The following is a 21203-nucleotide window of genomic DNA, read 5'->3' on the forward strand; positions in this document are numbered from 1 at the left end:
CCACCTTCAGGGCTGCCGACAGTGGGATTCGAACCCACTATCTCCCGGATGCAAGTTCACAGCCGCGTGCCCCTGACCGCACGGCCAACTCGCCCGGTGAATAGAAGTTGTACCAGACCAACAAGTATTAGGAAATGTGGGTAGGAAACATTCCTAGGGAATATGACTTTTGTTCATTATGTGTCTTTAATTTCCCCCCTAATACTTTCCTATTCGAAGAGCCTCCGTGGCTCAGGCGGTAGCGCGGGTTCCGTGGTTCAAATCCCGATCACTCCATTTGAGATTTGCGCTGGATACAGCGGAGGTGGGACTGGTTTTTCTCCTGGTACTCCGGTTTTCCCTGTCATTTTTAATTCCAGCAACACCCTCCAGTATCATTTTATTTCATCTGTCAGTCATTAATCATTTCCCAGGTAGGAGTGCGACAGGCTTCGGGCAGCCGTCACAATTCCTATCCTCGCCGCTAGATGGGGGCTTCATTCATTCATTCATTCCATTCCTGACCCGGTTGAATGACTGGAAACAGGCTGAGGTAATGAATGATCCATTATATCCGCGCTAACTTCTGTCGATCGTAAAAGATAACGAGCTTGTTATCATACCCTACCCCAAGAAGGCTTTATGACTACGCCCCTGATTGAGGACTAAGGACATTTGTTTTCTCTCTGTCCTTTTATTGAAAACCATCGTCATTATTACTAGAAATTGATAACATCGACTGAAGGGAACTAAGAAATACAAATCTCTTGCGACAGAATTGTGGTGAAATAATTAGTGATCAAGAGTTTTCTGCCCAGCATCGGGATTCGATCCTGGCTGAGGTCGGTGGGAAAATTCACAACTAGATATATAATTTGTATCGGCATGAAATAGAACTCTTATACACAGAGCAGGGGCCTGTTCCGCGAACGAACTTTGCAACTTTTCAACTTTGCACTTTTCAATTCTTGCAAAATGCAAAGTATTTCTGTTCCACCACGATCTATGCTTTACTTTTCAATTTCCTCGCTAAGTGAAAAGTCTTTGCGAATGAGTGATCCGATCAAGTATATTCCATGGGCAAACTGTATAATAATCCATGATTTTAATGCTTCATTTTTCAAGGCGAACTTGACAGTAAAATTGTAGTACCGGTAGATTTAAAGTTTCGATCAATGGAAATAAAGATAATTACAAGAAACTGGCTGTGCTAGCAGTTGTCAAGGAGAAACGGGACATCTTTTTTGGCAACTTTAAAAAAACCTCTCAAATGATAAGCATCCAACGAGAGTATCGTCAACACATCCACACATAGAAGGAAATTCATCCTTCATTAGAAATTCCGTCGCTACGTTATGTGGATTATCAGGCCAACGTACTACTGTATGTTAGGAAATATTACATTTAATATAACATCTACGACTTTGGTTGAAGATGGTTTTCCGTGGATTCCCATTCTCACACCAGGCAAATGCTGGGGCTGTACCTTAATTAAGGCCTCGGCCGCTTCCTTCCAACTTCTAAGCCTTTCTTATCCCATCGTCGCCATAAGACCTATCTGTGTCGGTGCGACGTAAAGCCCCTAGCAAAAAAAACGACTTTGGTAACAGTTCTACAAATAATTGAATTTGATGTCCTATGCATTGCTACTACACCGTGCAACTGGGCACCATTTCCTAACCAATGCAAGCATATAAGAATTTGTTCTTTTTCGGAAAGTGATTGACTTCTTTTTATTGCATGTTTCAATAAATGACCGATCATTTCAGGAATATAGTCAGACTGTCTTGGTGTAATATGAAAATACTCGCGAAATTCCATCGAAATGAAGTTATGAAAATTAAACCTGTCTTTTTACGTTCTCTTGTTGGATTCTTCATCACTATTCTCACTTGATGATAACAAAAGCTCTCGTCATAACATGTTTATATCACTAAACCAAATTCTACGCCGAGAAACTAGTGTACATACTTCTTAATTAACAGATAAAAGGGAATCATCTCTTTGCAACATTTAGGAAAACTTTTCACGTCATTTCTTTGCACTTCGCATTTCTGTGCCAATGGAAGAACATAACAGGCTTGAAAAGTGAAAAGATTCGTAACTTCTCACTTTTCACTTTGCAAGCTAAATCTAAAAAGTGATAGTGGAACAAAATCTGAACTGAAAAGTGCCAAGTGAAAAGTTCGTTCGGGGAACAGGCCCCAGGTGTTTCTCCTGAAAAATTCATCTCCCAGCAATTTAATTAGATTGTCGTGCTTAGTGGCTCAGACGGTTGAGACGCTGACCTTCTGACCCCAACTGGCCCATTGCGGTGGTATTTGAAGGTGCACAAATACGTCAGCATCGTGCCAGTATATTTACTGGCACGTAAAAGAACTCCTGCGGGACAAAATTCCCGCACCTCGGCGTCTTGAAAACCGTAAAAAGTAGTTAGTGGGACGTAAAAACAACAACATTATTGTCTAATTAGACTATACTCCATGTCAAATGCGAAGCTGTTTCCATTGTGGTAATTTTTATGAGGTAAAACAATTTTGGCCTGACAAGTGATATTTAACGCAGTGAAATTTTCTTCGGGGAGCAATACATTGAGCGCATGGGATAAAGTGGCAACATAACAACACCTTGGTTAACATTTCTGAGTTGAATCTCGAGATCAAAACGCTTCCAGTTTGACACAGACTAGGTCGGCGGTTGCAGAGTAGGCTTCGGTCTACAAGTGGCCAGGGCTGGTCCGTGGTCCGACAGCTCTGCACTCCGACCGACCGACCGACCGACCAACCAAGCAGAGAACGGGTGGCCACGGCTGGTTCGTAGTCCGACAGCTCTGCACTCCGACCGACCAACCAAGCAGAGAACGGGTGGCCAAGGCTGGTTCGTAGTCCGACAGCTCTGCACTCCGACCGACCGACCAACGAACCAAGCAGAGAAGGGGTAGCCAAGGCTGGTTCGTAGTCCGACTGCTCTGCACTCCGACCAACCAACCAAGCAGAGAACGGGTGGTCACGGCCCTACCGTGGCTCTATACCTCTAAATTCGGGAGACAGAGAGAGTCCGGTCCCCACCATCGGCTGTCCTGAGAATGATTTTCAGTGGTTTTCCATTCTCCTACTCTAAGGTGAATGTCGCGACAGTTCCTAGTATAGGCCACGGCCGCCAAGCCCCTCACCTTCCCCACACATCACCACCACAAATCTCCTGGCGTGAGAGGCTGCGTCACCGTCTAAGAGGCCCGCCTCCCCGTTTAGGGGAGTAAATAAAACAGTTTAGTGGCAGTACACAGACTACAGACATTTCCCGAGTTCGCTTCTATGAGCGCTGATACTGACCGTAGTTTTGACTACGAATTTGCGGTTCGGAACGTTCTCGAAGTTGGTGGGAAAGTCGCCAGGTGGCTTCAGTGATAAATGCTTACAATATATCTCTATGCTATTCGGTACAATCATCATCATCATCATGTCCGACTCGTTGGCTGAACGGTCAGCGTCCTGGCCTTCGGTTAAGAGGGTCCCGGGTTCGATTCCCGGCCGGGTCGGGGATTTTAACCTTAATTGGTTAATTCTAATGGCACGGGGGCTGGGTGTATGTGTTGTCTTCATCATCATCATCATTTCATCCTCATCACGACGCGCAGGTCGCCTACGAGAGTCAAATAGAAAGACCTGCACCTGGCGAGCCGAACCCGTCCTGGGATATCTCGGCACTAAAAGCCATACGACATTTCATCATCATCATCATAGTCTTAATGGCAAGGCTGTGATTTTCTGCCCAGTAAAGAATTCAGAAGCCTTCCTCATTACGGATATGAAGTCCCTGTCTACCATGACACTGTTCAAAAATTAATCGACTTTTCTGTAATTTTATGGTGCCTAACAGCCCATTCCAGTCATATTTCAACAGTAGGCCATGTGTCTATGGTTTCTTTTAACATTTTTCGTATTCTCTGATATTTTCTCATCAATGTCTAAAATTGTGATCTTATCTTTTATTCCTGCTTGAACTTCAGTATCTTGAACTCATACTTTTATTCCAAGTAATTGTCAACACTGAACTTGCCTACTTTGTCAACTGTGCAATATTAATATCGTTCCTGCAGAAAAGTGTCTTTCTTCAAGAGCATTTCCGTAGAATGTTTATGAATGCAGAGTATTTCATTTCAGTGTAATGGAAGTGAACGAACCTTCGAAGTTACCAGACAACGTACAGAACGAAAATTGCATTCAGTTGTCCAATGAAAGGGTCTAGCCAGTTGTCTCATCACTGTGTTCAACTTGGTCCCACGGCTATTCCGAGAGAAGAGTCATGATATATCGACGGTGCGCAAGCAATACCTCGTATCCCACTATGCTCTTCCTATCCATTATTCTCCTTAAGACTGGCCACGCCTCCCAGCCACGCACGGATATACAGTCCATCAGAACAATGTTCGTTGCGTTCATTTTCCTACGCCAGTATCGAAAATAAAATTAACCTTATTGTACCGTACTGCAGAAATATTCATGAAGTATTTACTCACTCCTACAGTATAATGCAGTTACACTGCATTTCCTTTTACACTTTTGCACAGGAAAATGAACACAACGAACGTTGTTCTGGTGGACTGCATATCCATATGTGGCTGGGAGGCGTGACCAGTCGTAAGGGAAATAATGGTTAGGAAGAGCATTGTGGGATACGAGGTATTGCTCGCGCACCTTCGACAAGATTCCTCACTACGGTGCGTTGTCTCAAAGCGCTGGGACACCGCCCCTGGACGTATCTTTGAATGAGAGGCGTTTAAACTACGAAAAGAACATATACTGTTCCAATAAAGCCTCTGACGTCATCCTGTTACCACAGTAACATTTGTTTGCAGGAGACTATGCCTGACGTCAACTACTGGAAATAAGGAGGCGGTGTGCGGCTTTCATGAGAGAGTAAACGTACTGTCATCGGAAAACAGCGCCGTTGCAAATTAAATTAGTAAGAAGTTGCAAGTACTCTTACTCGACTAGGTAATACTGTATATCGGTGTATGTCTGTTGCGTTGACATTTCTATTGCTTTAACTACTACTAACAGATTAACCGAGTCCGGTGGCTGAGAGGTCCGCGCTCTTCAGTAGGGTTGCCAGATTTCCAGATGGCAATAAGGAACACTTAAATTTCTTTGCCATATAGCACTAAAATGAAACACCATACCCATTTAATGAAAGAAGAGACTATGGATGCATTAACTAATAAATAGCGGTAATAATATATCAGAGTGAAATATTATATTATTACAAACTAATGATGCGTTAGTCTTTAGGTTCGAATGTACATTTCACAAGTACGTCATTTGAGGATGCAACTTGCATCAATAAAACTTTCTTGTGAAATTCGTTACATTCTCATTACATTTGAAGTATATAAACATTTTTTAAAAGTTTTATTAAATCTACAGAACTCCTGTTTTTGGCATCTCTCCATTTTATTGCCATTATTGAAAATACTCTTTCAGTATATGCATCAGATGGAAATATAATTAACACAAACTTAAGTATCATCAAAATGTACTTCACTTTTTCTTTCCTTTTCTTTTCTTTCTTTCTTCCTTTCTTTCTTTCTTGCTGTCTTCATTCGTTTACCGTCCAGGGTTCGTTTTCTCTCGGACTCAGCGAGGGATCCCACCCCTACCGCCTCAAGGACAGTGTCCTGGAGCATGAGACTTTGGGTCTGAAATACAACTCAATAGGAGAACCAGTACCTCACTCAGGCAGCCTCACCTGCTATGCTGAACAACGGCCTTATGGTGGATGGGAAGATTGAAAGTAAGAGGGAAGGACGCCGCCATGGCCTTAAGTTAGTCACCATCCCGGCATTTGCCTGGAGGAGAAGTGGGAAACCACGGAAAATCATTTCGAGAATGGCTGAGGTGGGAATCAAACCAGGGCCTTCGGGGATGGCAGTTAATCACACTAACCACTACACCACAGAGGCGGACTCTTCACTTTTTCTGGGCCAATTAAACCTGTAATATATACCCACCTCTCTGCTATGATTTTTCCTGCACCAGCCTCACCAGAAAACAAAGAAAATATTTCAACAACTGCTCAACACACGTCATCCACATTCAGCTTTTCCTCTAAACCTAGCCTCTCCACTAACTTTAAAATCTTGCTGAACTGAGGTGAGTTTTCTAGAATTATGCAATTCATTAACGCGAAACCTTAGAATCACTAGAATCAAACCATTTACATTGATAATTAAAACAAATCGCAAAGACATGTTTAAAATCAGTTTCACAGACCGTAACTTCTTATTTTATATGCGGGGTCACTTTGTTAGCAAAAAATTATTCCCCATTCTTTACATGCTCTACATGCACACTAGTACTGCTAGCACACTGTCAGGGGCGCTGTTCTCAACTGTAACGACTGATCTTTGGTCAGAATATTTTGTACTCGATCACACCCGCGCTCTTTTTCTGCCCTATACTATTGTCTAAACCGCGGTATTAAAAAAAAAACCTGAACATTCGGTGTACCCTAGTCCTCTGGCACCCGGGTTCGATTCCTGCTCGGGTCCGGGGCTGTTGTACCATGGGGTTTGGGTTGGTTTTGTTTATTTCCTCATTTCGTCGCCATAAGACCTACCTGTGTCGGTGCGACGTAAAGCAAATAGAAAAAAAAATTTCCTCATTCAGCCTACATTTAAGTTATGTTACTGGAAAGGACATATTTGTGTGTGTCCGTGGTGGTTTGTAGTCCAGAGCTAGAGGAATCAACCAGTAAAGTTCAAATACTGACATAGCAGGAAATCAAACCCAGGGCCCTCTGAGTCGAAGGACACTAAGCTGACCATTCAGCCAAGGAGACGGACTTGACAAATTATTTCTGTTGATAAACTTAACCATAATAGGTATTTGCATTTATCCCTGTATTGACTTATCTAAAGCTGTTAAAAACTATTTAAAATAGTATATGCTTGGTCCACCTTGTCAATACACTTATATCATTGAAAATAATTTATTCAAACATGTTTCGGGAACAAGGCCATACACAGGGGTGAGGTTATGGGGGTTCAAACCGCTTCCAAAATAAACATGAACTTAACTAATTTCAACAGCACATCAGCACAAACGGGTTTTGAAATAGCTTACAACAAATTAGAAATATTATAAAAACAAGCCTTTGAAAAATAAACAATTGAATTTAACCTATAAAAACTGTGTTTTCTTTAAATGTTTCTCTATAAATATAGTTAGCAAATTCACTGAAAACATAAATGAAAATAATTTTGGTGAGATATGCATATTGTTTGTTGTTTATGTTCCTAATACATTTTGCACCAAAAAAGTCAATTTCAATAAACATACAGAAATATTTTCATGTTATCGAGCCACTAGAAGATATTTTAAAAAATTAATCAAACCTCTAAATGTTTTTTATACAATGAAACATGTTACCTCCATTTTTAAACAAATGACATAAATTTTTGTGTCGCACTGCACGCACGTGTTAAAGCGTGTTCTGCACGCCAGACCGCTATGAATTTACCTCTCTACTTCACCCGTTGAGTTGTAAAAGGTACTGCTTTAATACTATTTCAAACTTTTCTTTCTGTAAAATCTATTTGAAAGGAAGAAGTATTTGCTATTAAACATATAGATTTTTTTCGGAGCCCCCTCCAAATCCTAACTCCCTCCAAAAAAAGATCTGGGTACGGCCTTGTTCGGGAACATAACACATTCCCTTCATCAGTGATTATTAAAGTCTTAACTTATTTACAAATTATAAGCTATAAATTTCTTTTTTTTTTTCCGTACTGAAGTGCAGTTATAAGAAATAAATTGACATGAGGGTCCACCTTTTCAATAAAATATATCAAGTAAATAATATTACATCAGTCTTGGGACTAGTTTCAGCCACTTAGTGGCCATCTTCAGCCAAATAAAATTAAACAAATTATGTGATAACTAAAACATATGTATACCAGACAAAGGCAATGTTGCAGGAATAATTATAACATTAAAATACATATAACAAAAATTATGTTTATGATCTTCTTGTCATAATATGATGTCTTTAAGTTGACTTAGGACCCCAGGCAAAGAAGTAAATCTGGAAATGATAACTAGAATTAGGAATGAATAAACACACAGAAAATAAATTAAAAAGGAGAAAAGTTATTTATGAGACTCGCTTCTAGTATCTGATGTAGAACAAGCACCGACTTGTTGGAGGAAGCAGGCAGGCCATGTAAACAAAGGAGTTAATGTGTGAACGCACCATCACCAAACTTTGTGAGCCGGTACTGCATACTTGGAAATTTATCGAACATTTCGTGTGATAATTTATTCCAATCTCTTACTCCTTGTCCTACAAATGAACATTTGCCCCACTCAAGCTTATTCGTATACTAATGTCATTCCACGCCATCTCTCCACTGACAGCTCGAAACATACCACATAGTCTAGCATCTCGGTATATTTTGTATCCACAAAATGTTTGCATTTTCCTGGTGTGAAAAGAGGAAACCATGGAAAACTACCTTCAGGGCTGCTAATCCGAATTCAAGCTCACAGCTACGCGACCCTAACCACCCAGCCAACTCGCTCGGTAAAACATAATCTAAATATATAAAATAAAAGTTTTGCTGTACGAGTACATTGCTGCGAATTGAAAAAGAACGCTATTTCTGTATCGTTCTCGTCCACTGTAACAAGGAAATGCACTTTTTAATTTTCAGTAATGTATGTATGTATGTATGTATGTATGTAGTATGTATGTATGTATGTATGTATGTACCCGCATCACAAGAAAACAGCTGAAGAAAATTTAAAGACAATCGGTATTTAAAGTCGGGGAATAAGTCACTACCATCTAGGTCATAAATAATTGTATTCACGTTAGGTTAAATGGTAGTTTAGAGGAAGGCCCAACATTTAATTCTCAAGTATTTATGTCATTAGTGGTCCTATCAATAAATACTACATAATTTAAATAGAGAATTACATTTTTGATCATTTATGATTACACATTTTTGCCATACTGGCTAAATGATAACAGAGATATCATGAATTTGGGTTTCTGTTGCTAAGTCCATATCAACACCAAGCCACTAGAAAATGGGTAAAGAGAATTTAATGAAAATCAGCATTTAAAGTCGGAGAATAAGAAACTACAGTCTGCACTATAAATAATTGTATTTGCCCTGGTCAAAATGGTAGTTTAGGGGAAGGTGCCTAAAATTTAATTTTTAATTACCTATGTTATTGGTCCTATCGAAAAATACTATCGTACATAAAAAGCATTATAGAGAATACAATTTTTCATCATTTATGTCTTACTCAGTTTTTTTTTTTTTTTTTTTTTTTTTTGCTAGGGGTTTTACGTCGCACCGACACAGATAGGTCTTATGGCGACGATGGGATAGGAAAGGCCTAGGAGTTGGAAGGAAGCGGCCGTGGCCTTAATTAAGGTACAGCCCCAGCATTTGCCTGGTGTGAAAATGGGAAACCACGGAAAACCATCTTCAGGGCTGCCGATAGTGGGATTCGAACCTACTATCTCCCGGATGCAAGCTCACAGCCGCGCGCCTCTACGCGCACGGCCAACTCGCCCGGTTTACTCAGTTTTACTGTACCGACTATGATAAGATTAGTGCTGATTGTGATGATTGTTTTTAGAGGAACTACAACTAGGTAACCATCCTCTATATAACACTAATCAGAGAAAAAATGGAAGAACGAAGGTATTGGCCTAAGAAAGGCAAGGACCACGAAGGGCGTGAAAATCCTACATAATACTGTCGAGGTCAGAAAAGGACAAGTGTCGATCCAGGAAGGTCAGATAGGATAGATGAAAGTGACGAACCTGGCACAAGTGAAAGCAATGCCAGGACTCGGCTAAGGGCCCGGTGTTCGCCAACCCATCCTCCGAAGTTCAGAGCCCCTGGAGCCACATTTAGTTGCCTCTTACAACAGGCAGGGGATAGCGTGGGTGTTATTCTACCGCCTTCACCCACAAGGGGATGACTAGAATAAGAGAATTCATGAATTTAGATGAATTAAGAATTTAGTTGCTTAGTCCATATCAACGCCGAGCATTGCCGACATGGAATTATTGTTCAATCATGTTAACTGGCCATGGTTTTTGTGATGATTGTCTTAAGATGTAAAAACTCATGGTCATTGGTCCATATCGACAAGGAAAATTGTGAAGATTATAAAAATGAGAACAATTGTAAATGAACGATCGCTTGAATCATAAGACTAGAGGCATTCGTGACAGAAAAGAGGATTCACTTTACATTAGATGCCCTAATATCACAAAGTTGGAAGAAAACTAAATATAAGAAAGCTCATAAAATTGATCAACAATAGCATTACATTGAGCATTGTTTGTTGAGATATGCTTTGTGTCTTCTGCAGCCACTCATCTCCGATAGATGTAATTACTCATTACTGCTGCGTACTGAGTATAACAGACAGCCTGAATATTGGTGGAAAGTAGCTGGAGAGTTTGATCTCTCTCTTCTTTAGCATGCTATTCTTCTGGTTCATAAATTTTCTGATACTACTAGTACGTAACACACTGGTTCATCACAGCATTCCAGCTATTCAGTTCCTACTTTGAGGTACTGATTTGAATGAGCAGTGTACACGCCTAACGGAATAATGGCAGAAGAGTGTTCATGGCTATTTGCGGCCTGGTCATTCCAGCTCTGGAACTTTGGACTGTTCTTTAAAAGCGGGAGATCATGCGGCTTTGCATTTGATCAAGTATTTCATGTGATAGCATTACTTTTAATCGCGACATTCCTACTGAAGTCATATAATGACCTATGTTGACTTCAGTTGCGAATACCACAAAGACGGTCTTTCTGAGAATTCCTTAGTGAAGCATGTGTGTGTGTACAGCCGGACGGACGTGAAATTCTTAGAAAATTTGAGGGATTTTAAGGGATTATTTAATCAGTTTTGACTATGAATAAATCAAACATTTAAGCCTTCTGTTCATTATACAATATTTTTGTTGCTGGTCTTCCATCCAGATGGCAAAGGTTCGAATTCTGGTGGACTCTGGGTTGAGTTCCTCACCTGAAAATTTTGTGGTATGAGGAAAGGTCTTAAAGACCTGACCAAAACCCAACAATGAGCCAAAGTGATTTTAGCGACCCCAGGAATACCAGGTATAAGCTAAAAGGAGATTTATTTACGAGTGGTTTACTAATTGAAACACGTGTCTGATATGCAAAAACTATTTAAAAATAAAATTAGTTGATGAGTTTCACTTCAATAATGGGTTTTTCTTTTCAATAGAAATGGAATTAAGATCATATTCAGTAAGGTATCAAATTCACTTTTTATGCAATAAAATTTAACCAAGAATTAAAAATTGTGAAATGTCTTATTCTCACCTCAGAAGGAATGACTGTGAAGAATTAGTATAAACTAACGCCATGGCACTACAGTCCTTGAAGGGCCTTGGCCTACCAAGCGACCGCTGCTCAGCCCAAAGGCCTGCAGATTATTATGAGGTGTCGTGTGGTCAGTATAATGAATCCTCTTGGCCATTATTCTTGATTTTCTAGACCAGGGCCGCTATCTCACTGTCAGATAGCTCCTCAGTTAAAATCAGTCAGGCTGAGTGGACCTCAAACCAGCCCTCAGATCCAGGTAAAAATCCCTGACCTGGCTGGGAATCGAACCTGGGGCCTCCAGGTAATAGGCAGGCATGCTACCCCTATACCACAGCGCTGGCTGAAGAATTAGTATGGTATGAAATAATAGGAAGTAATAGAAAATTATTTTGATTAACATTTATTTTAATTCTTCTGTCCACGAGTTATTGACCCCTCTGAATACTCTGACAGTTCCTCGTGATAATATTTTGTTCCATGAAGATATTTTAAACTATGGTTCCATTTAATGCCAATTTACAATACTCGACTCTTAACGCTTGCTACACCAAGGTGTAGGTGAAAAGGAACCTTGTAATTTGTTCTGTCACACAACTGGTTCTCTTTCTAATTGTCTCTTTGTTAAGAAAGCAGATTATGAATGTAGGCCTATAGCTGTGTTACTTTTAGATTTGATTAATAGTATTATTTTACAATTCAAATACATTTCAATAATGTTTACAAAATTGAATACCAGTAATAGTGTGTTTTCTTACATCACTACTATTTGAATTTCAATAACCTTAGTCTTTCCAGAATACTCCACAATTTTGAGTTTTATATCCTGTGCCCTTCATAAATCTCTATACTTACCCACCCACGCTCCTTCAGTGATGGAGAATCCACCATATTTTATACTACCGGTATATTATCCATTCATAAAAATGTGGTGCATGCTGTGGAATATTGATTCAAATATTTTTTGTGTAGTTTGATAATCTAATAGTCAACCAATTCTTCCTAACCTAACTGCTCAATGGCTATTTCTCCAACAGGAGTTCACCATGATGCTTACGGTTACCCTCACGACCCACGAGGTACGAAATGAAAAGGAACCTTGTAATTGTTGTGTTGCACAACTAGTGCTCTTTCTAGTTGTCACTTTGTTAGGAAAGCAGATGATGAATGCTTACACTTATCAGTAAACATAGCATGTTATAAGTAGAGAACTGCAGATTAGTTTGCTAATTGAAATATATATTGCACTTTCCATCTTTATTTCTATTTTATTGTGCCTTACTTTTCCTTCAGAATTCATCTCATTTTGTTATTTATTTCAACATTGTTCAGAATAATGTGGCTTTTCTCTTACAGCTGTATTGATGCCTGCTGGCTATTTTAGAACTGTAAATATTCAAATATTTAATTATACTGCTTGGTTAATTCTTTGCATTAATTCTTGTAAGTGCTATCCATAATGAAAGGTTTAATGTTATTTAGTGGCAATTCAAGGTTGTGTCAAGGGAAATTTGAATAAGGAGTTGAAATCTAGATCTTTTAAATTTAAATTACTAGATATGTTGGAGGACTTAAACTGGAAGATCAGTAGACCTATATTCTGATAGAAAGTACCGGTATACAAACCACATTCCTATTCTTGTTCATGTCACAATTTTATGGTAAGTGGTAGATGATCACTAGAGAGTCCAGTTGTTTCCACTAGGTACTTATATTTCAATCCACACATTAATTTACCTGTGCTATATTCTTTGAACAACTCTTATCTGTAAGGAAAGCTCTGACAGTACCTATTCAACAATATACACAAGGTACATATTGGAGATCCACAAGAAAATAGGCTAAAAGCTTAGAAACTATAACTCTTTAATTTACTAAACAGACTACTGCTAGGTGAGTTGGACGAGGATAATAATACAGCTTTCCATTAGTTCTTCATATAATTGAATCGGTCATTGTTAGAAGGTAGTATTTATTTTTATTTTTATTTTCAGTTTCAAGAAGTATAAAACCAACCAAATATATCTTTTTAGAATACTGTCATTGTGGCAAGTATTGCTTTCACAGGACACCAATGAATCTTCACAATTATGTGAGAAAATCTTCAATTATTTCAATACAGAAAATTAAAATACTTAAGGCCTTTAAACAATAACTGCTCTTTTCTTTTTTTCCAGCAAAATTCATTCCTTACTTCCTCATGTCACAATTTCTGAATTTGAATGATCACCACACTTAACTCTATGTTTCTTTAGTCACTTGCTGAGCTACATTCTCCCCTTTTTTTTTTATTTTTTTTTTTACCTTCCTTGATCAACTCATATTCTCTTTTGATTCTACTTACGTTAGAAGTCTTAAATTAACAACTTCATGTTTCATGGTAGCATCCTCGATGGATCAGAGGTAGTATATGCAACATCTCATCCCATATTCCTGATTTTGATCCCAGCCAAGGAAATCGGTATTTGATGGGTTGGAAAATGTGAAAAGTGTATGTTATAATTATAATAGAACCTTATTAATCTGGACTAATGAAAGTTCCGATTAAACAAAATAACTTATGAAATGAGCCATGGTACATATTTGAACACACTATTCAGTAAAATGAATGTGTACATACAGTATTTTAAATTTAAGAAATACGAATACAAATTTAAAAGGGGGAGATCGTGCAGCTTTGCATTTGATCAAGTATTTCATATGATAGTGTTACTTTTAATCGCGACATTCTTACTGAAGTCATTATAATACAGAATAACTAGTGCAGTACAGAATTAGAACATGGCAATCAAGGCACACAATTACAGTATAAAGCTGAGTTACAAATGCAATGCTGTAAACTACACAGGAGGAGATTGTTGAAAGTGTGATCACTGCAGAAAGCTTTGAAATGGATGTGATATCATTAACCTAAGCCAAAATTTAGTGAAATTAAAAACCATCGAAACATTGTTATTAAATACGTTGAAGATAACAATGAAAAAATGGCTGTATATATATATATTATTATTTTTAAATGGCTGTCCAGATTAAGCAAAGTCTGGACTAATGGGGTCTGGATTAATGAGGTTCTATTGTACTGATAAATTAAAGACCTCTGACAAAATTGACATGGTCTTAGAAACAGTTCAGTAGTGTTCCAAATGGCTGCTAGAAGGGTGCATAATTGGAACACTGAAAATGGTACGGAGGTGAACTAGATGACACCAGTTTAGGAAGATCTCTTAAATGGAGGTGAGACAAAATTATTTACTTTTCACAGTCCTATATTTTAACCTGACACACTTCAAGTATCTATATGAGAGGTTTTTGCACGGACTCCCATTGTATCCTTAATTGGTCGCAAGAGGTGGCTTTAAAATGTCTCTGCAGCCCACTTTCATGCAATACACCTGGTTAAAGACAACCAAGGCTTCATGGCTAGTAAATTTAGGAACCAATGACCTTGAGGGATTCTTGAGCTAGATACATTTGCAATGAATTGGTTTAAATGTCTGTATTAACTTCTCTCTTGACTTAAAACTGAAGATAAATATTTGAACACTGTGATACACTGAAACACTGTGATATAATTGAATATTATAGGATGGTGTTTATCACGTAGTATTAACTCATAACTGTCACTGACAGATAAAGTTGGAATTCAAGAGAACAAATTGGGGCAAATATTCGTTTATAGGAAGGGGAGTTAGGGATTGGAATAACTTACCAAGGGAGATGTTCAATAAATTTCTAATTTCTTTGCAATCATTTAAGAAAAGGCTAGGAAAACAACAGGTAGGGAATCTGCCACCTGAGGCTGATGACCTCGATGTTAGGCCCCTTTAAACAACAAGCATCATCATCAATCTGCCACCTGGGCGACTGCCCTAAATGCAGATCAGTAGTGATTGATTGACAATACATTGTTTCACTGACTTAACCTTGAATATGCAACAATCTGTATTCTTCTTCTTAATGTTAATTGTGATGGGGAAATGAATGAATATCCTCACCAAGGCCTTTCTAATGGAAGCACTTCATGTATTGCTAAATTATTTAGGGACTTTTGCTGATGTATTCATGCATGCAGTGATTCTTCTGCTTGCTTGCTCTATTATTATAAGATTATCTACTTTTGTTTACTTTATTTTCTATGTTCTGTTTCATTGCTCTTTTCTTTCTGCTTCTTCTTGTGCACCCTAAAGAACCACTCACGCCGGGAACTGGCGTTGTTCGCGAGACCTCCACCATACTGTTACATTAACATCACCTACAACTTATTTAAAGTTGTTAATTTGAGTTCAGGAAGATATATTGGGCCCCTGTAGAATATGTCTGTAAGTATAACTGGGGAAGTGTTTTGCATGTAAGAATCCCCATTTTCATAAATGAACCTTATCCTGTCTCATAAAATGTTTTGAGGTTGATACAATATATTATAATAGAGTTGATTAACAAGAAGGTATGCACTACTGATGCATTTTTCATCCTCAGTGATGAAACTGTAGTCATCTAGTTCAATTTCTTAAACAGAACGTAGAAATATCTTAAGTTTTCAATATTTATGTACTCATAAAAAAATTGTAGCTAATATACACAATTTATCAGAACATTTAAAAAATGAGAAATTGTGAGATCCACACTTAATTCTTTCCTTATCACTACAGTGGTTCTAAGAAGCTAAAAGCATAACATAAGGACTGGTACGCTAAACACATACACAGCAAGCTATACAAAGAATATACAGGGGTTTGTTTTAAAATTTTGGCACCTATTTTATTTATTGATACATAGCATACATACATGGTTCTAAGTCCCATAGGCCTTCGATATAGTCACCAGCATTGCGTACAACATATTTCCAGCAATGTGAAAGCCATTGGATCCTGCTGGCACTGCCCGGTCTGTCAGTGGTGTGAAGAGAGCGGTTGGTGGCCTGCAAAATGTCTTCAATTGTACGGAAGCACTTCCCACGTAGTGGCTCCTTCATCTTATGGACTAAATCAAAGTCACAGGGACTTAAATTCAGAAAGTGTGGGGAGGGGTCAGTGATAGAGCCCTCCCAACGATTGAACAATTCAGTCACCACTCCTGCTGTGTGTGTCGTAGCATTGTCATGCAGAACATTGGGTGGGTTATCCATGAAGTGTCGCCATTTCTTCTCAGAGCTGCTCGCAGATTGTGTGACTTTCCCTCTCGGAGAACAATCATTGAACGAGAAATGCAACCATGCAAGCTAAGGGCGCCAATCTTTAAGTTGATGACTTAAAGATAAAAATTTATAATCAAGCTTGGACGGACTCTTATCACAGGGGTGGGGTGATAGTGCACTAATCATTAAGCCGGAGAATTAGAAATCAAAAGGCTAATTAAGGCAGATTGATTAAAGTGAACTAGAAAAATACTATTTATTATATTGAATATAAATGACGACGGTTTAACGAGAACTGAATTTAAAATAGGAAATGAATTTAACAAAAAGTTGAATGACTCTACTTCGCGAAAACTTGCAATATTTTTAACTCGCTTACTCACCATGTAGTCTTGTTCTGCTGGTCCTTGGAAAGCTTCCATCCTTGTAGCTGGAACATCACCGGTCGTCTTTGAGATCTCTTCATCTGCAGCTAAGTACCATTCCTGCCTTGCTAAGTGCACCGACCACTAATTGGAAGATGGCTTCGACACTAACACTCCCTATTATGCTCTATCCCATATATTGGAGATGAGCCCTAAGTCATAGTTAGAAAAACCTCCTTGGGTTATGTGGAGAGGATACACAATTAATAATCCTTCCAACTTTACTGAAAATGTGCCCTGAAGTTTCATTTCTATCTAGTTTAATACTACCTATTGTCTTAGACTGGTACAAACCGGTCTAGTAGCCGAGCTGTACGTACTTCCTGATGAGAGTGGCTATACACCCCTCATTCAGAAATTCCTAAGTACCACGTCGTGGTAACGAAGTAATTAATGTAGAAGTGATAAACTATCACACTAGTCCACTATGGTACAACAACCATAAGACAAGTTCACAGACCTACAGCGATATACAAGATCGAAGAATCAAGAATCCAGAAGAATAATAATAATGAATGCAGAATCAAGAAGAATGACTCCAAGAGCTCCAACACGCCCTTTTATAACCTTCTCTGGCTCTAATTACAGGTCGCTACACGTGGTCCAATCAGTTGACACATCTTTCCCCACTCCAGATATTAGAGTTGATGGGTCTTAACCATGATATCAACTGTTCTTCTATTAGCCCTTTCACTCAGTATCCATGGCAACATGACGCTCCTTTGAAAATATAGGCGGTGATCAGTTTGAATTATTCTGGTCGAAATACGGTAGCTGTCGTTATAACGCTTGAACACGTGCTCGCTTTTCCCAGAATTTGATGTCTAAATTTGTCCTTCCTTCTTCCTCGGTGATGTGGCAAGATAGAGGAAATCTACTGCAAGTTAAATTTAAATGAATGTCGCAAGAATCTAAGTGAATATTAGGATATTCAGCCCTCGTTTACAAGTCGTAGTTACAAAGTAATGAAATGATAGTGAGCAAATGATCAACCATGAATTATAATACAATTACATACCAAGATAAATATCATGACGTTAAATTCCTGAATTAATTACATATAATAAAATTAACATAATTACACTGTGACGTCTGGAACGTTACAATTGTTTTACAAAAATGAACATTAGTACTCTGCATTAATGGTCTGTTGTGGGGGAAATGTATGCATTAAGGTCACATCCGATGCATCTCCACTAATGCGGACACAGTCTGTACATGTTTGTCACTTACTGATGGTTGACCAGATCGAGACATGTCCAACACATGTTCGCGTCCTTGGCGACACTGTTCTGTCATGTGATCTCTATCACACTGGATTTTTAACCAGTTTCTCTGTTCATGCTTGGTAAACATGGCAACTGTCTTTCGTGAGGACTTGCTCACAACTGCTCATCTTCACCTGGCCAATGTAAAGAGATGTGGAGGTAAAAGGGTGAGGTCATGTACTCTGGGTAAGGGGACGCAGGTCAGTAAACTTTGGTAAGAATAACAGAACCCGGCACTGTTGCACGGCTTTGCTGGAGCATGTTTGCCAAAACTTAAAAACCAGCCTATGTAGCAAGCTTATGAACTATTATGAAGATTGTAACTTAATTGTAAATAAATGGTAAAATTAATATCAGGGCCAGTCTGCCAACAGTGCAACAAGTGCATTTGCATGGAGCAAGATTTAGTGGGCAGCAAAAGTACCAGTGGTACTTGCATTCATATTACTTTGACTGTTTCCATTTTGAAGAATTTATTAAAAGACCTACTTTGTTTCTGTAGGTCGCATTCTTTCCCCGGCTTGGGTTTGCGATACTTGGCACCTGATAGTTTTTTTTATTTTATTTTATTAGACATTAGAGAATGATAAACGTACACTTAACAATTTGACTATAAAAGATTGGCTTTAAATCGCTAATCAATACAGAGTAAACCACTATGTTCATCACTGTGCTTATTTGTAAAACAGACAGTTCACACTAAAGCGTTACACTGGAAAGGCTCACCCTTTTCATATTCTGTTTCATAAATAACTGAACTAAAGCTTCATGAATTTCTTGAAAAATTACACAAGATAAACAGCATACTTCTTTGTATCTGATCAAGTAACTGGCAGTGACAAGGAAAAAAATTCAAGTTAGAAAACATCCTGCTATTGCCGTCTCGTTTTATGTTGACTTTCAATACTACAATAAGAAACTGTGTTATTATCATAATCATCATCATCATTAAAGATTCATTGTAATTTCTACACAGTCAGCCCTTTATACTGTTGCCTGTGTCCGACAAGCAACTCGTGTTCATTGACACAGTGCAACAATGTTTACCTTAATGTGGAATATCCAATAAGTGGTACGTTCCAATAACAGCAATTTTTTGAAGAGTGTTGAATTAACTGCAAAAATTGATATGTAAGGTCTGAACATTTACAAAGAGTTACTCATTTTTCTACTAATAGTATGCAGCAACAATATCTTGGAAAAAATATTCAGAATGAATTGCTCTCATCTCTAAAGTAACAAAAAATAAATAATTTCTATGGTGCACATATACAGTATAATTGCAGACATAAGTCATACTGAACAATTAACACTAACTGTTAGAATTGTTAATATGCACCTGAATTATATCAGCATTCATGAGCATTTTCTTGGTTTCATTCATGTAGAGACCCTTAACAGGCTAAATATTAACACACTGTAGTCTTAAAAATCGTCATTTCTAAACATTCCTATCTCAAATGTACATGGTCAAGGTTATGACAATGGATAAAATATAAAAGGAAAATATTCAGGAGTTCAGCAGCCCATTAGATATTTACATCCGAAGCATTGTTTGTTTCTTGGTGTTCACATTCTGTCAACTCAGTTGTTAGTGATGCCACTATGTTATCTAGTGATGGGATTTGATTTTTTGAAACAGTGTAGAAATTGTAAACATTTTTCTTGGCATCAACATTGCATTGGGGAATCCGTGCAGAACACAACTGTAAAGCTATTAAGTACCACCCACTGGGAATTGAGAATCAAAGCCATTCGTCTTTCAAAGTATCATACTGATGAATATTGTGATGCTTTGATAGAGATTGCAGATAAAAAGTCATTGGACACAATGGCAAGATGAAAGCGAATCTCTTCCTCTTAATCTCAGAGATTTACATTTTTATGTTGCTTAGTTATGGGGCACAAATTAATGTTGCAAGTTAACTACTGCAAAGCATTCAAATGGACTTGAAATAAACTTCCAACTTATCAGGTCATATTCAGTGCATATAGTAAATATTGAAGAGATGTTAAGTACAAAACAAATATGTTTAAAGTTTATTTTGAGAATGATGCAGTCGTTAAAATGAAATATTAATTCAAATGGACCTTTCTACTGCTGTATGAACCTTAGGGAATGTTTTTTAAAGCCATAAGTATCTTGGAAACCATGGATCATTACAAAATTTTCTTGGCAAGACTAGAACGGTAGCTGGAAAACTTGAAGTTGACCCAAGTTTCAAATCAGTATTTGTAAATATGAGAGTGTGTAGGCAGAAAAGACAGCTCCATTGTAAGGCGAGGGATGAGCCTAATTTGGATCCAGATAATAAATTTAAGATAGTTTTTCTTCTGTGTTATTGATGCTGCAACAACTTCCATTCGAGATGCATTTAGGCAACTGCAATACTATAGTTTTCTTTCTTATATAATATCCCTAAGTTAAAATCTCAGACAAATAACTTCTAAACAAATCCAAAAACCTAAAAAGTGTTCTAACGCATGGAGAAAATAGAGGCATTGACACTATATATATGATGAATTGAGAATGGTTTCGCACTTTATACCAGAAAATACGACACATTTTGTTAAAAACAACTTTGTCCCTAATATCGCTGTAGCCTTAAGAATATTGCCATATTTTCCAAAAACAGTTGCAATTCGCGAGCAAAGTTTTCTAAACTAAAACTTATTAAAACTTATTTATGACCTTCTAGAGCCGAATCTCAATTGGAAGGACTTGTAACGATTTCAATTGAACATGAAATCAGTCGTAAATTAGACTACAGTGACCTTATTTCAGATTTTGGAAACATGAAAGCAAGAAAGTCACGTTTTAAACTGTAGACCTATAAGATTTAGCAATTTGAAATTGTGTGATGTGTATTTTAAAATTTAAAAGCATACTGTATACACTGACTGAGCAAATGCAACACCAAGAAGGAGTGGTTCGAAAGGGATGAAAGTTGGTGAAAAAACAGAGACGGCACGGACGAATAATTGATGTTTATTTCAAACCGATATGCAGG

At 38.1% G+C, this 21203-nt stretch overlaps 1 protein-coding gene across 4 annotated transcripts in view; it reads left to right on the plus strand.

Moving 5' to 3' along the window:
* Window positions 1-21203, plus strand: part of Ca-beta (Ca2+-channel-protein-beta-subunit) — a 592192-nt gene that overhangs the window by 547266 nt on the left and 23723 nt on the right. Inside the window, exon 8 of one of the 4 annotated variants that reach the window (XR_010859801.2) lies at window positions 15553-15684. The exons of the other annotated variants lie outside the window; for them this stretch is intronic. The gene's annotated coding sequence lies outside the window, so the exon portion shown is untranslated. The remainder of the gene's footprint in view (window positions 1-15552; window positions 15685-21203) is intronic. 4 annotated transcript variants of the gene reach the window in all.

The sequence above is a fragment of the Anabrus simplex genome, chromosome 4 (genome assembly GCF_040414725.1).
Source record: "Anabrus simplex isolate iqAnaSimp1 chromosome 4, ASM4041472v1, whole genome shotgun sequence".
Classification (NCBI taxonomy): Eukaryota; Metazoa; Arthropoda; class Insecta; order Orthoptera; family Tettigoniidae; genus Anabrus; species Anabrus simplex.